This window comes from Ischnura elegans, chromosome 9 (assembly GCF_921293095.1).
Source record: "Ischnura elegans chromosome 9, ioIscEleg1.1, whole genome shotgun sequence".
Lineage (NCBI taxonomy): Eukaryota > Metazoa > Arthropoda > Insecta > Odonata > Coenagrionidae > Ischnura > Ischnura elegans.
Window position 1 is genome coordinate 32,712,914 of NC_060254.1, and position 12,013 is coordinate 32,724,926.

A 12,013-nucleotide genomic window follows, 5' to 3' on the forward strand; every position below is an offset into this window, starting at 1 on the left:
TTTCAAATGAGGATAAAATTGACCATTGCCATTCGTCTAAACTGGGATTTCTAAAACCAAATAATATGTATATTATGAATACACTAATGGTGGGTAAGGAATATCAATCAATACATTTCGTTTTCTTTGATGAAGGAAACTACCATATTCTCTAAAATGGAATACCACAACAACATTACGCCGAAAGTCAATCCGACGGCGTTCTAAGAAATGTGGGGAATAACAATGAGCATATTTGTTTCGCGAACTCCACACCGTGCCTCCAGCAATTCCTCCGGTTAATCACATCCTTCCTTGAAATTTCCCCGAGCTCCGTTCGACCTCAGTGCTTTCAAGGTCTTCGGGGATACCCTCAATGCGAAATCGTGGTCAAACGATCATTATTTCACCAACGGGACCCAGCATTCATCCAACCGCGCGGACCTTTGCAATGCTCAACTTCTCTCACCTCCGTTCCCGAGAGTTTCTCAATCGCTACACTCGCTAGGGATTATGACACAGCCTCATGGCCTTAACTCCATTATTCTTTGTCTCAATTCAAGCGTACCTCACCTTCTAGGCAAACGGTCGAAGAAGCTCCAATAGCTAATAATGGATACTGTGATTTTTAAAACAATCACGGAACATACAGGGTGTCCCATTTATCTTGACCACCCAAAATAACTTTTTGTCCAGGCGCAAATTCAAAAATGTGTCAAGCAGATGTTCATTAGCCGTCAGGGCGACATTAATCAGCATGATTGCTTTCCTTGTAGCTTTGTTATTTACAATGATATGAACAGCGGCTTTTTTAAATGGCACCCCATAATTTTTAATCCGCATTTCATTTCCTCTCCTATAGGCTTATTCAAAAATGTAGCACAGTGGACCATAAACATAAACACAGTGCTTTGAAAAATGACTGACTCTCTAGCACTTAGTGCAGGTACGCGGGTAATGTTAATGGCCCACTGTGAAAAAATAAAGTAAGGAATAAGATATGTATAAAACTAGCTGACCCAGGCAAACATCGTACCACCTGATAATCAGTTAACGGTTGAGTAACATCATTTATAGATGAAGAGCGGTTGTACTGATTTTAATAATTTTTGACTTATAATCATAACAAGGAAAATTTTTTTCGAAAAAGTTCGCTACTAAAGTTAATTTGAAACTTAAGTTCGAAAACAAAATTCGAAACATTAGTTTGAAACTAAAGCTAGGAACTAGTTGCATTCATATCACTGTCAATAACAAAGCTACAAGGAAAGCAATCATGCTAATTAATGTCCCCCTGACGGCTAATGAACATTTGCTTGACACATTTTTGAATTTGCACCTGGACACAAAGTTATTTTGGGTGGTCAAGATAAATGGGACACCCTGTATACATCGGTAAAACAGAACAGATGGATAAGAGACAATAACGGTAGCGTTAGGAGTTACTAACAGGGTAGTTGAATTTTAGTGTACCCTACTACCCTAAGTATTTCATGATGCATGCTTCTGAGTTTCCTAGTTTTTCTAACAGCATGTTGTATGAAGAGTATGTAGTTCTGTATGCCTTCAAGAGTAATTGGCAAGTTTTGTCTTTGCATCAGTGTGGAAGAATATTTTGTGAGTATGCGTAACATTTTTCCGACCGTGCGATGTGCAAATGGGGATCCTCTTGCATGCTGCATGCTGGTGACTGATAACCCCCTGCCAAACACCCTGAAGGTGGCTCGCAGGGTATTGTGTAGATGTAAATAAATTCAAGAGCAGTGCATTTTCTGACAAAATTAGGCATATCTTACGAACGCCAACATACTACGGTAGAACATATAAATAAAATATGAGAGATAAATTAATGTGAATGACTAGAGGTGAATCGCAGGGTTTAATGTAGATGTAGATAAGAAAACTTTACAGAGTTTCTCCCGTGTAGAAGTTGAGGCCGAAAATTGCTCAGAAGATGTATCATAGATCTTCCATACGGAAATAACTTATCTGTGGAAATAAATGGAGCTTCCTTTAAGGAAAATCTCTCCTTGCAGCCGAACGCACGGCACGTATTCACAATGATACTGACCCAAATCACGTGACACACGACAAGCTTTTGTTAACAACGTTGACATGACATCACGCGCCATCTACATGTATGCAAGATCTATGAGCGGTATCATTTGCCCTGATCGCGACTCGAACCAGGATGCTAGGTGTTTGGAAGTAATGGTTTCACAGATATAGCTTCCGACTAGTCTTTTAGGGAAGATCGAAGAATTTCGTTGGAACGGGGAGGGGTGTAGTTTAGGTCACGGAAACTTTTTTAGAGAAATTTCGCTATTAAATTTCATTGCTGATGGCTACGGACACTTTTAATCCCTTTTTTAAGCTTCCTATTTTACTTCTGACAATTTTCTACGAGAACTAGGATTTAGTTAACGGGCAGCAGCGTTAGTTGTGCTCTAACAGCTGTAAGTTTATGCACATTGTTGCAATATATTTAATGTAAGAATTAAAAATTTTGTAACAACGCAACAAACGTTTCGAGCAGCGACTTGATCCTCAGGGGATCTTCCGAATGCCGTTCTTCAAGTTCAAGTTCAAAAATAGTTTATTTCACGAGCAAACATGTACATAAAATTAGAAATAACATCAATAATAACAAAAACAATAGCTCGTGAAGCTGGTCTAGGCTTGCGCCTCTTCAAAATTTACACCTGATCATGGATGGGGTGCATATGTACTTGTCAAATTTTGAAGAACGACATTCGAGAAGATCCCCTCAGGATGAACAGCAAGTCGCTGCCCGAAACGTCGGGAGACATGGAATACAAACCCGGTGGAAAACCCGAGAAATTTTTCTGTAGCTGATACGCCGGAAAAACCTAAGATCATACAAAACGAAAAAAAACTATGGTTAGAATGATGGAATCCTTCCCCTCACATCGCCTCCGTGGCGCAATCGGCTAGCGCGTTCGGCTGTTAACCGAAAGGTTGGTGGTTCGAGCCCACCCGGGGGCGTAGTATTTTTTACAATGTGCTTTGTTTTTCGTTTTCTATTTGTTCCGTTTGGATTAAGAAACGCAGTTGCAAATGGTCAATGCTTTTTAAATACTTGATAGCATTTATTTGAAAGGACTCGTCAACACACTCTATCACCTGTTGCTATAACTTAATTGTGGAAGACCTCGTCTTGGACTCCAATTTCTCGCTCCTCATGACGAGAAATTATACTGTCCACAAACACAGGTTTTCAAAACTTTGAGCCCAAGCTATTAAGGACCTTGAACCTTTCCCTAACTTCGGAATCCCCGTAATTTCCCGGTATAGGGCCGACTAAGTGGCTACAGGGTAATCTATAGACTATATAATTCACTTCCAACCACTGACTGACTAATTCATACAAATAAAAATTGTCAAAGCACTAAATTTTCTATACTTTTTCAATCAATATAAGTTTAGATATCACCGAAAAAACGATCCTTCAGGAACAAATAGCGTAAAAATTGTAAGAACAGGTAGCGTGACCAGAAAAGGCCGAGGCCCGGCAATTTTGAAAATAATCATCTATCGGATGATCCTACCACGGAGCGAAAGATAGTCCGCTGCTAAAATCCCTTTGTTGTCTTGAAGAATACATGTTTTTTGAATGCAGGCCTCATGGATGAAGCCAACGTGTACATCTACATACTATCATGTCATCATCACAGGTCAACAATCCAGCTCTCCACTCAGTTCTCCTCTCAGCCAATCTTTTCACACCTACGTATTTCTTCTCTTTCATATACGTATCATGTACGTACTATCATGTACGAGCAAAAATATCTTAGAGCTTTGATAGAATAGAAATTTGTTGACTGATGTGGAGGTTTTTGATGCGGATTTTCCGATTAAATGATTGGACGATGCTAATCAGTAGGCATAATTCAATTCGAGAAGTAGTTTTACATTTAGGCACAGACTATTGGGCTCTTTAATTAAAATATTCTACATTATTATTTTCGAACTGGAATTAACTTTAACAAACTCATTCACAAAACTAAGTTCAAAGCCTTTTTAAAAATCGTTTTCGCTTTAAACTTATTCTAAAAATCAGTTTTTGGAAAATAAGAATATTATCTAAAGATAATTGATTAGCGATCATTTGAAAACGTTTGCAGATGATCATTTATACTATATCCTTTGATCAGATAAACTTCATAATAAAACCAGCGTATTTGATTTAATTTCCTCAGTGGACTCTGATAGAGCATTTGAGCAGGCAAATTGTTCAGAGTTCATCTAGGTACGTACTTCAAAAATGACTGAAATGTGAAGTATGGTGATGGTCTCATTTTAAAATTACGTTATCGAGTCAAACAGTGCAATACGTATTGATAGTGCTAGGAATGAATTCAAACAGAGAAAAATGACGGTATAAAATGAGTAGTGATAGTGCTTCGAATGAATTCGATTTGAACTGAGAACTTTGGAATTCGCACAGTACATATTGATTCATTTCAAAGACTTCGAGAAAGCATTTGAATGAGTGAATCAGACCAAATTAAGTGAAGCAATTACAGAGATATGCGTGGTATGTAGCATCAGAGTCTTATCAGAAATCTGTGATTAAATCAGATCTTAAATTCAAGACAGTGAGTATAGGGGTGTATTGTGGCCAGTGAATGGACTGCATCCTATTGCCCTTCATTTTATTATAGATGAGGTAATACATCCGGAGCATATTCCAAAGTTCGTTGCTCCCATTCATTCCTACACTATGGTCACTCATTTTATGCCGCCACTTCTATTCTAAATCTCAATTAAATGGCTGAGAAGATATATATGTTCTCTCTGTTGCTCTCAAATATGTGGAGTACTGTTATAGACGTTGTCTAATTCTCTTACTCGATCTTGAAATTCACTAATTTCATTTGGCTTCCAAATAGTGTTAAACGGTATTTGAGGATACGGCCAAAATTAAATGTAGAAGAAAAAATGTGATGCAAATAAAGTCAAAACTTAAGAATAACAACATGTAATTAAAATTGTACAGTCCCCCAAAGGCATTTGATCGTGATATTTTTCACAAAGTTACCAGCACAAAATTAGGTAATAAGTTAATACATCCGGCGCATATTCCAAAATTCGTTGCTCCCATTCGTTCCTAGACTATGGTCGCTCATTTTATGCCGCCAGTTCTGTTCAATTATTGTGTTCAAAAGCATTTGAATGAGTTAGTTGGACCAAATTAAGTGAATGGTATTTGTAGGGAGGTCCCACAAATACCCTATTTTTCTGGGAGGCATTCCATACTCCTTAAGGTACCATGAAAGAGCTCGCACCAGAGGTCCAACATTAGGGTAAACAAATCATTGATGCGACACTAATGAAGTAAGCACAAAAAATACATAGTGGCTAGCACAATTTCACCCGATCAAGTTTTCATATTCTGATATTACACTTAGCATACTATGCGAACTTTAACCAACAATGCTTTAAATGCAAATGTAGAATGACCTTATCTATAATAAAATAAAAGGCAATAGGATGCAGTCCAATCACTGGCCAAAATACACCCCTATACTCACTCCGTGTATGTCTCACTGCCTTGCATTTACGATCTGATTTAATCACAGGTTTCTAATAACACTGTAATGCTATACTCCACGAATATCCCTGTAATTGCTTCACTTAATTTGGTCTGATTCACTCATTCAAATGCTTTCTCGAAGTCTTTGCAATGAATCAATATGTAGGTACTGTGCGAATTCCAAAGTTCTCAGGTCAAATCAAATTCATTCGAAGCACTATCACTACTCATTTTATACCGTCATTTCCACTGTTTGACTCGATAACGTAATTTTAAAACGATTCCATTTCCACCATTTATACTTATCAGCCAATTATGAAGTACTTCAATTAACTCTGAACAATTCACCTTCTAAATGCTCTATCAAAGTCCACTGAGCAAATGAAATCATGTATCCTGGTTTTATTGTGAAGTTTTTTATAGTTATTCTGATCAAAGTCCTCAATACCATCAAGGTTCAATAGCGCCACGTGCCTGAATTCTTTTCTACACTAAACAAAAAACTTTACCTTTGAAACTTTCAATAAAATACTATTTTAATGTACTGTGGACTCAGAAATCAAAATAGAAACTCGGGAAAAAAGCAACATTTTCATCCTCTCAAAACAGCTCTCCATAATTTGCATGATACTAATAATTATTTTTCATATGAAGACTGCACATTTACTCTATTATTCTTTCCGTTAACATCGCATGCATTTGAAAGATCATTTTTATTCGAACCACTAACTTAGCAATGGTTTTTAAGTAGAAGCCGTGGTAGCAATCACAGTTAAAAGACACGAATTCTCAATTTTAGGACGATAACAACTTCATTCAATTTCAATACATGCCACGATGCTTTTGCATTGTTTTTCTGATATTTTCCACACCAAAAATAAAAGTTTTTGCTTTAGTTGACCTTCTTTCTACAGATGAAAGCAGCAACTTTCTTCTATGTAGATACTAAAGGCACTCTATCGCCAATTGTTTTGCTTCAAATTCTTATACAATCTAAAACAAAAGCTAGAATTGTTTTCGCTCGTTGAATGGTCACCCCTTTCTAAAATAATGACGCCACTCGCTGGCCCCTCCAATCACTGCAGAGCGACGAAGCTTTTCCCTTAGGTACTTTACTTTTGCAATGAGTGAATATAATTTGCTGACGTGATACACTTTTCACAAGCGCGGCTACAATCAAGACAGAGACATTTTTAGCATACAGCGATCGACTGAATGTGGAACATATTCAAAGTCACGGAAATCTTTTTTCTAATTCATGAATCGAGTTTTTAAACTTGCCTGTGATTTCAGGAGTCGGTGAACGACTTCAACTACTACCAATGCTAGGTGAATTGCCCTAAAATAACTGGATTTTACTACTAAATTGAGCCTTAAGGAACCAAAATGGAAGATATTCAAAAGTATTCAGATGACTTGTTAAACGAATTCTGAAAGACTCAAGCTTTATGAATTAAGAAGGCACATAATACGAGGACCATAAATGCATGTCAGACTATACAAATAGGCAAGGGTGGTAAAAAGTTATAAGAAATACTGAAAATAATCACAGCTACATTATATAAAATCTTCATCACCACAACAAAGAAGGCTTGCAAGTACTCTTTCAAATATTTCCACACTACAATCGCGTTTATCGGGTAATTAATTATTCCTGCCGGAACATGTACATTAGTTAAAAATATTCAGGGCACACGAGACCAAGTTGGCATAAAGTTGTCTATAGTTCAATCTATCGTTGAAAATAAAAATTACGAAAGCATTTGGTTAAAGAACAAACACATTTTATGCACAGGTGCCTAGAACATAAAAGTGATCATATGGAGTCCTTCCTATTGGAACGTTACATTTAACAAAGCTATCTCAACCACCTCCAATCACGAGCATTCTCTTTGCCACATTTTAGCAGTGATCTTCAATATATCCTCACCAACCATTTATACTCTTCTCCTTCATTTTTCTCTCCCTCAATTGAACCTTTAAATTGTGCATATTAATATGTTATCTCCTCCAATCACACGACCCAGCCAGGTAAGTTTTTTCTTATTTAGTTCGCGGGCGATTATTCTTCCTACGACGATGAGCAAGGGCATCCTTTCTTGCGCACGATCAATACAACACAAAAATAATGAATAGGCCACTTCAATATCTCAAAGGATAAATCGAACTCGTACTGATATCTGATGTAATTGAAACCGTCGCATTATTTGTTGGTGGCTGATACCATTTCATGGTTTACCTCCTCAATCCTAGATACTGCAACGGCACCAGCGCGCGAGACAATCTCATCTCAGGCGTATAGAGGCTTCTGCAAAAAAAGTGGTTACGGAGAAAGTGTAAAGGAAATGAACCGAAGGTTGAGTTCGCGGGAGAAAAGTGGATCGGCCTTGATGCAAGGAGTTAATCCGGAGAAAGGATAAAGACATCGCCGGAGAAAGTTTTTTCAAAACTGCGAGTCAAGAAACTTTTATCACTACCAAGCAGAGGTCTTGAAGGCTTTTCATCTTTGCGTATTTCCAATGAATATTAACCTTCAAAATCAGGAGCTTGGCGAATGGTACCACTTTGTGTTTGACTACAAGCATTTCACTTTTTATACGAAAAGGCCATCCATTTGTTTACGGATGAGTCGTCGTTTCAATGTCATTGTCAAGGAGATCCCACGCTTCAGTCTGCTCTGTTCAAGCTAAACAAGGGAACAAACCAGTTTTCTTTTTCATTTCTTTTCGGATTTCGACCAAATAAGTGACGAGGAAACAATAATTAGATCATATTTCATTCATATGACTTAGCCTAGAGAAAATTAACCGCAAGACCAGACCAGGGAATATAAAAGCTTTGAGAAGTTAGCCAGATTTAAAATCGGGTGCCCTTTTCAAAATCACCAATAACGAACTAAAATCGGGGGCTAATATTTAAGGGCATTTTAGCCAAAAGACATTGAGGGCACATTCCCAAAAATTCGCTTCTAATCATTGCCTCAGAAAGCCATGCTATCAAAAAAGGATAAAAATTATCAACGAAAAAGGGACGACAACGTTTGTCGTGATTACTATCAAGGAGGCAATATGATATTTACGCTAAAATGATTTACGTTTAAAATAAAGCCACTGAAAGATCAGCTGACAGACTTTGTATACCTCCTGATAATGTGATAAACTCAGAAAATAATATAAACTTTTACTGTTAAGAGAGTCGTAAATTTAAATTTGATTCATTGAAACTATTCATTCAATTCCCTCTCGAAAATGTTTAAAAGCTGGAAAATGATGGCAGACAACGAGCTTTAATTCATAAAAGCCAACGACATTCCAAATACTCAGAAGAAAGTGATCAGACTGAAACAAGTCACTTGAGTAACCCTTTGCCAATATTTCAGTAGAAGAGGCATCTGTATTCCAAGAAAGTGACGTTGAACGCAAAGATTATATTTGTTTCTCAGAATACGTCATACTTTTAATCCTGTTACAACAGCGGATTTAGTATCAAAATAATAACGAAGAATTCATTGATTTATTTTTGTAACTTCGGGGAATCCTCACAGACCTTCGCTCCCTATCATACCTATTATTGTTTTCAGTTCAGTTATCAATGGATGACAAGTTATGCATTTTTTTAGGTCGAGAGCAATCCGTCGACGATCGAAGTCCATTCGAAGGCCTTTAGCAGATTTAGAAGATAAAATCTTTATCAGGTACATTTCACGTCACGTATTCTCTGACGTAGAACAATGACAATCCGGAAATTGACTTCAAAATATTTCCAGAAACCCATTTTATGAGTTGATAAAATCTTCGAATTGAAAGAAATAAATGCCTTTACATCTGATAACATCTGTTCGTAGAAAAAAGATTTTATATTTACGGAACAGCGCTGGGGAAATTTCATTCGAAACAATTAAATGACACAATGACTTATTATGAAATTGTAGCTGGACATACAGTTATTTTTAACTGACCACTGAGGCTGAACTCCTTAGTGGCCTGACCATACCACAAAAAATTTGTAACCATGAACATATATACAATTACTTCGATTAATTATCTAAGACTCGAAACTGAAGCGGCAACCGACCTGTTTCACAAAATTCCATTTGCCATTCGCATGCCTAATACTTGAACGTCAGTTCTTGAGGCAGTTTTACACGGGGTATGTTATTGCGCAGGTTTGCACAGGAAAAATTGGTTGATGCGAGCTCGGGATTAGAGCATGGGCTATTCTGTCGCCTCACATCCACGCATTCTCGCAAGCCCTCTTGTAATAGGGTAGTTTCCTTCATCAAAGAAAACTAAATGCATTGATTGCAATTCCTTACCCACCATTAGTGTATTCATAATATACAAATTATTTGGTTTTAGAAATCCCAGTTTAGACGAATGGCAATGGTCAATTTTATCCTCATTTGAAAAAGGCCAGATTGGCACCCATACGATTCCACTCCACGTGACGTCACAGGGACCTAGTTTCTACACGAGTAGATAGGAGTTTTACATCGTCTGAGATTACCAATGCATGCATGAGGCACAGAGCTCGGGGAAACATCTCTTAATAATCACCCAATAAAATTACCTAAGTTCGGAAAGTTTCCTTCGTTTGATAGGGTAATAATAATCATTATTTAAGCCAAGCGCTACCTGCTAGCAGGGTACTCAGCTACCTGCGAGCAGCCGGCGTCGTATCAGCGCTCAAAGCCTTGCCCCAAGGTCACCTCACATGGCGCCAGCTGGAACCAGAAATACGTCACACGGACTTTTCCCAGCATTCCTACTTAGCCATCGCATTTTCGCGCGCTTGAAAATTTTCACATTTCTTTAATAATCGCGAAAAATAGATATCGTCACTCAAAAATCTAAGAGCGTGAAATGCGTTCTCCAGGAGTAATAATCTTCCGATTTAGGCAATCCGCTTTACACGACGCAAATTGGATTGCAGCTTCGTATGTACGTCAGATTTCGCAATGACGAGTCCCGTATATCCAAGTACGTGGCCTTTATATCCAAACAGTAAGGGGCGCATTTAACTCTTAGACTGCGGGAACGTTTTTAAACGTTTTGTTTTCTGGGATGGTCGTGGAGAGTTAAACCGGATTAGCGATCCCTACCGGGAGGGAAAGTGCACTTGGGCTCTATCCGGGTAGCAATGAAATTTTTGAGAAACTGAAGAAGGTAAAGGCACATTTTTAAAAAATTTTCCACAGTCAGCGTAAAAAATGTGTATAAACCTTCCCGCTGTCTACGGGTTAAGCCCACGATACCTAGGCGAGTTACGGAGGTGTATAGAGGCAAGGGAAAGTGTATTAAAAAATGAATTTCAAGTAGGTGATATTTCTCTAATGCTCGTCAATATTCATTTTTTATTCGTGTCGAAAAAAATTTATGGGGTCCCTTCCCCAGACCCAATTGATCTCAGTAGTATTCATCCTCCTCTTGTTTTCATCTGAGAGATCCAATTCCCTTCTTGAGAAATTTCGCCACAGTGGGAGCTTTAAAGCCTTCGTAATATTCCAAAAAAATAATTAACGCAAGCGGATTTTTCGTGAAAATGGCTCACATATTTAAACTAGGGTTGTGTGAATGTGGATACGTTAAGATACTTGACTCCACTTTAAAGTTTTAAATATTATTTAATTACCAGTGATAACTACCTTAGCTATGGATCTGCTCCGAATAAACCTATTGGTTGTTGTAATTCAACACTTTCAATCATGTGAAATTTCGCCCTGATGGCAGCTATAAATGATTCGTATTATTCTACAAAATTTCATTAACGCAAGTGGTTCAGGGCTTACTTCGTAATTATCACTTCGTGGCTGTGATTTGATGTTTATTTATTAATTGTAATCGACGTCATTTTGTGAAATTTAATCCTTTTTTATTGAAATAAGTATCTTTCCTCTACTCTTAACTAGTTTCCGCAAACTCAGCACCTTTTAAGATAGTATAAAACCTAAGACCACGGTAACATGCAATTCCCATCCGTATAGGGGAAAAATAAAAAAGTATTAAAAAAGCAATTTAAGTTCAGTAATACTATTCAATGTACAATAATAAAGTGATATCGTCATCGTAAAATTTACCCATCATTCAGTACTGGTTCGACTGGGTCTTCCTATGTATTTTATTGGGATATTTATGTAGTGAAGGCATCAGAATTATTCAATGTGAAAGGTCTCTAAGGGGTACAATGAAAGTCAGTGAAGTACATGAAGTACGATGCAGTGAATGTAGTTTATTAAAAGGTCAAATGGTATTCAATACTCATTAAAAGGAAATGCAATATTTTGTCGGTTAATTTTTACTACGTAGTACTGCTGTTTTTCAGTAATTACATTGTACAACAGCTATGCGTCCAAAACTTCAGTATAAGTGTTTCAGAATAAAATAACCTTACCTTCAAACTTCCAATAAAAAAAGCTTTTACGGCGTTATCAATCCATTCCATTATCTTAATATAAAAGCCGGAACCTCCTCTTAATGC

General features: G+C 37.4%; 1 non-coding gene across 1 annotated transcript; it reads left to right on the forward strand.

Moving 5' to 3' along the window:
• The first annotated feature begins 2,911 nt into the window (after positions 1-2,911).
• Positions 2,912-2,985, forward strand: Trnan-guu. Its single transcript has one exon. It is a non-coding gene; the product is annotated as a tRNA-Asn (tRNA).
• Positions 2,986-12,013: the final 9,028 nt, after the last annotated feature.